The sequence below is a fragment of the Lolium perenne genome, chromosome 5 (assembly GCF_019359855.2).
Source record: "Lolium perenne isolate Kyuss_39 chromosome 5, Kyuss_2.0, whole genome shotgun sequence".
Classification (NCBI taxonomy): Eukaryota; Viridiplantae; Streptophyta; class Magnoliopsida; order Poales; family Poaceae; genus Lolium; species Lolium perenne.
Window position 1 is genome coordinate 110,517,422 of NC_067248.2, and position 6,000 is coordinate 110,523,421.

Below are 6,000 nucleotides of genomic sequence, written 5' to 3' on the forward strand. Positions count from 1 at the left end.
ACACATGACATCAAATTACTATATTATTAAATTATATGTCAATATAAATCTAGTGGTATTAATTAGGTGTTAGTTAATAAAGTTTGACATAAGACATGTCCTAAGGTACATTTATTTGAGGGCGGAGAGAGTACTCCATAAGAAATATTTGACGGCAATTCATGGGCCGTGCTTAATTTTTCAGTAGTAATGTCCCTACATTAGTCCTCAAATGGAACATGACCAGTACTTCTTTATCACAGATTTCGCGGAAAAAAATACTCTACTATTTAGCGTCTATTTTATTCGAAAATACTATTACGATTGAACACCGTATGATGATATCACTACCTTCTTCCACATTAAATTCAAAACAAAAGTTTATCGTTTGTTGTCCCTTTTATTCGAGAAAAAAAAGATACTACATTATGATGATCGATCACCAGATGACCACTCTAAGGAATACTACCATCTTCTTCCACACCAACTTTCGAAAATACACCCCTACTATTCATGGAAAATATTATTATATTCTAGCCTCATTGGTCACCTTACACTACCCATCATGGAGTAGGTAGTATCATGCATTTAATATATGTAAAAAGCTGATGTAGCACTACAATTAATGTATGTAAAAAGCCTTCAGGAAAGTATAAAATTATGTCTTGGAAGAAGAAAGAGTTTGAAGACCTCGAAGTTAGACTTTATTTTGTAATCGTTAGAGACGGCTCGTGTATCTATACCATGTACTACTACCTCCGTTTCAAGGAATAATGCGCCCTCGTTTTACGTGTTTTTTGTTTGACCAAGAATTACTTCAAATAGATAAACATTGTTTGTATGAAATTAATATTATTAAAAAGTTCTTTTCAATACGAATCCAATGATACTAATTACATATAATATAATTAAGATTTTGGTGCTCAATTTTTATGGTCAAAGTTCGTCTTGGAATACGTGTGCGCCTTAATTCCTTGAAATGGAGGTAGTATTTGTATTATGAATACTAGTAAGCCTGCACGTGCAACACACGTCTAGCGCCATAAATATAACAATGTCAATTTTCATGAATAAAGAGAATGCATGTTCCATTAATTAATTATGATATAATATATTATCCAAAATGCATATGCTCTCGCACAAGGTAAAATGAGCTTAACACAATATAGTAATAAATTAGGGACCATGTCAATTTCAGTACAGAACTCCATTGGCAGCCCAAATGTTTCAGATACAAAAAAAATCATATATTACATATTTTAATTGAGATGGAAAACATACAACATAAAGAGTTGTTTAATTCAACATAAAAACTTCTTCACAAGATACTTGCTCTCCACACATTCTTATCACATATAAGAGAAGGGCTAGCTCAACCAGGATAACAATTGTAAAATATGTTTTAGTCATCTAATAATTTCAAGATTCTGATATTTCACATGTCATTAATATAATAGTTACAGTAAAATGATGGTTAGTCAAACAAAGAATGCTCTTACTGTTGATAAAAGAACCAACACACTGTCCACTGCCTGACCCTAGGAGAGGTGGCGGAAGCAGATAGCTTGATTTAACTTCTCCCTTTCCTTCCATTGGTCTAAAAGGAGAGTGATTTTACCGAACATGAAGCATGCAATTCAATATGACAGATTGTTCTAGTGCAAGTGTAACCTGATTTTACATTAGCTTTTATAGATAAGGATTTGCTAGAAGGGATATTTGGTAGACATCGCTGCTATCTTTTTGATTAATTACAGAAGAATAAATGGACATCCAGACTTAATTGTTAACTCACATGAAAATAAATGTACCTTCCTATAAATCTGATCGTACTAATGGAGCATAAATACATTAATTTTGCAAAATTATGAATGCGACCTCTTTCTTATTCATTGCGCTCAGACCATGAACGGCGATAGCATTCTCTATGATCGCATTTAACTTACAACACAACCTCAGCCTCGATTGTCCAAACCTGAATCAGAGTAGCAACACAGCTGCGCAATATACTTTGCAGAACAAAGGAAAACAAATAAACTGGGGCTACTGAATTAATGCCAAGAATATGTACATAGGCAGAATAAAAATTCATGAACTTACAATTTATCAGTTTGTCGATGCAGGCAGCAGCATCCCTCGTCTGGGGTGGGGTGGGGGCGGGAGGGCGCAGCCCCTGCAGCCTACTGGGATGATTCTTCCGCTGACCATAGGATTTTGCAAAATGTTATGGTAACAGAGGAATGTTTTTTGTTCGCACATATATTATCAGCTTTGAAATCATCAAATTGATTTAATTAGTAATTCTGGAAAAGAGAAATATGCTAACTTTATAAAGCTATAGATAATATACCAAAATTAGTTTCGAGTTACTGAAGGGTAATGAAATGAACATTTTGCATAGTGCTCCGGTGCTTTTCCAACTCATTTTTGCACGATTTACAAAGCAGGCCGACGGCTGTGATTAAGGGCGCTAATCCCACCTGGTCATCCTAATGAAAAGGCATTAGGTCACTTTCAAATCCCCCATAAAGAAACCTGTCCAAACTCTTCTCCAGCTCGGCCCGTTGGAATGTCACTGCTGGCCCGTCCGTAACCTTTTGATCGCTCAACTCCCTGTGTGTTGTCCCGTTTGCCTTAGGAGGATGCCGCCGGCGCCGCCGGCCCCTTGTTGAGAGTTGAGACTCTCGTCGAGCGCCATGCCGCGCAACCTCCTGCAGCCCCGCAGTCAAGTGCTCCATCAAGTTCGTCCATCTCTCAGAGGCGCATCCCCTCCAGACGAGCAGCCGAGGCAGGCGTGCATGACGAGTCCGACGGCGGTGCTGCAGCTACACGAGCTCCTGGACGCAAGAACGGCCGAGAGAGATGAGGGGATCGCTCGTCTCCTGGGGAACGGACGAAGGTGTCATGGGAGGTAACCGGCAGATCGTGGTGTCGAGGGCCTAGAGCAGGCGCGGGCCGAGCTCGACGGTTCGGGCCAGATGAATTTGAGATGCGAAGTGATGTTAGTACCTTTCATTAGGCAAACCGGTCGGATTAGCTCCCTTAATCACAGCCATCAGGTTGCTTCGGAAAGCGTGCAAAAAAGGAGAGTTGAAAAGCACCGGAGCACTATCTGCTTTGGAGGCATGATGCAATCCACCACAAAGAATCAGTTGGATCTGATTTAAAATAAACTTCTTTTGTCTCCGGAAAAGAAACATACTTCTTTTGAAGTGCAAAATACCTCTTCACTGGATGCTCATCTTCCTTTGTATTGAACTGTGAAAAATTAAGCCACTGAAGTTACCTGGAATGGATAAATGGTGAACTTGATGAAAGAAAATCATGGTTGACAATCTACATATATCTCCATACCTCTTTCGAGACCTAAGTATCATGAGAGTGGACTTTCAGAGCAGGTACTTGGTGAGCACCCGTATCCAGACCGTGTATACTGCATCAAGATCCGTGCAAGTGTTTTTTTGTTCCCCTCTCAAACAATTTCTCATTTTGGTATCTCTCACATCACACATTGTTTGAACTTCAAAAATTGCAGATCACTTAAACATAAAAATTGGAATGTGGGAAAAATATTGGATTTTTTATGTCATTATCTATATATGTAGTTCAAGAATTTATTTTGAATTTTAAACAATTTAAAATTTAAATTTGCACAAAAAAATTCTGAACTATTTTTCCTCCATTCTATTTGTTATTTTTTAGTAACTTGCAAAAAATCTAATCAAAATATTATATAATTTGAGAGATAAAAATGAAAAAGACAAAAAAATAGAAGGTGTTTGGAGCGCACCTGATCCACCACACTTTTCCCAAGTATCATACATGATAGATCGTTGTAACAGAACATTGCTTACTGTTGTATAGTACAAATAACATGAGCTAAACATTTCTGAAGCCCATTGTATAGGAGGGACAAAATAAAGAGATCATTACTATGATAAAATATAAGTATAAGAAGTGACAAATGCACACAATAATGTTTCCTGAAGAGACCGATGCACAGATTATAAATTCATATGATTTTCGAACTTATACTACAATTATGTATTCTTATTATGCAAAATATCAGTGTAACACATACTAAGATTGACCAAGCTGTAACCAAATATATGTAGTGCTCTATCTCCATATGCCACGATGTTAACTACTAAAGTATGAGATCATAAAAAAGCGGGAGTGGTGTTTTGGAACATGGGAGCATATGCTCCCTTTATTTTGAAATTCATCTTACACAAATTTTGAATTTCAAAAAAATTGGAACGAAAAATTCGCACGTACATCTTCACGTGCTACACGCTCACAAAGTTGTTTCATAAAAAATAGACTTGTCATGTGACGTGTGTAAAAAACACAAAACTAAGTGCTAAAAATAATGTTTTTTACAAGATAAATTTTCTCTTTTTTACATAGACCACAAAAAATATTAATTTTTCATGAAACTTGACGAATGCTCATATATTATGGAGATGTACACATAGAACTTTTTGTCAAAATTTTTCGACAACTCGAAATATTATTTTTTGGTATAGGGAGCATACGCACCCGGGAGCCGAATTGAATTTCCGTAAAAAAGCTATATTTCGAATAAGTACTCTTTGTGACGACCAGATGGTAGAAAGGATACTGAAGTAGAAAGTGCGGCATGTCCGCGTACCTCCCATACGCATATCGCTGGTCTGCGTTGGTGCTGGTATCTGGTCCCTGAATTTGCCGATGGACGCTAGTTCAAGCAACGCTGCGAGCTAAGAGCATGTCTAGCCATCTCTCGGACGAGGCTCCCAGAATGCATTTTTGTCATTTGGATGGACGAAGACGTCCGGTCGCGTCCCCGGTTTCTCGTTTTCATCCGGATTAAGCCTTTCATCCGGATTAGGTCTTTCATCCGTCTGGAGAGCCCAGGCCATCCCCGGCCCTCCGGGGAGCGCTCGGGGATTCCAGACGAGAGAAAAGCGGGGACGGGCCCGCTCTGACGGTGAGAGAACAGACGAACCCCACCACTTTGTCGACGCAAATCCCTCCTCCCCTCCCCTTGCTCTCTCGCCGCCGGCACCACCCCTCGCCAATCCGCCGGCGGGTTGCCCCAACTACGCCGTTCCTCCACCCAGCAGCCTATATTCCGCCGCCCGTTGTACCCTTTGCCTATTTTTCGCCGCCGGGCAGCTCCCTCGCGTCGCTCCTCGTCGACACGCCCGGCAGGTGTTCGTCCAACTGCCTGGCCGGACATGGACTCCGACGAGGAGGAGCAGATGTTCGTTGAGCTTTTTGAAGAAGAAACGGCTGCCGCCGCCCAAGACGAGGAGCACCTGCTCATCCTTGCTTGCATGTTCAGCTTGTACGCCGAGTCTGTCATTGGTCGCCGTGGTGGGTCGGCACCAGGTCGCCGGAAGTGCAAGCCGAGGCAGCGAATGGAGGGGTACTGCATGCTCTACGCCGACTACTTCGCCGACGATCCATTGCACGGTGAGGCTGTTTTCAGGCGTCGTTTCAGGATGAGCCGGAAGCTCTTTCTGAAAATTGTGTATGCCCTTCGAGACTACGACTCCTATTTCAGATGCAAGTTGGATTGCACCGGGATGGTAGGGTTTTCCGCCCTCCAAAAGTGCACGGTGGCTATGCAGATGCTGGCATATCCTGGTGATTCTGCAGATGACTATCTTCGGATGGCGGAGTCCACCGCCCTTGATTGTTTCTACCGGTTCTGCAGGGCGGTGGTAGCAGTGTTCGGGGACTTCTACTTGAGATCACCGACTGTCGAAGACACTGCTAAGATCCTCGCTTTCAATGAAGCTCGAGGATTTCCAAGGATGCTTGGAAGCATTGACTGCATGCATTGGAAATGGAAGAACTGTCTGTTTGCCTGGCAGGGAATCTACAAGGGTCACAAAAAAGGCTGCACTGTGATACTTGAGGCAGTGGCTACCCATGATCTCTGGATTTGGCACTCCTTCTTTGGTAAGCCGGGATCCAACAACGACATCAACGTCTTGCAGTGCTCGCCGGTCTTCTCCAAGCTTATTGAAG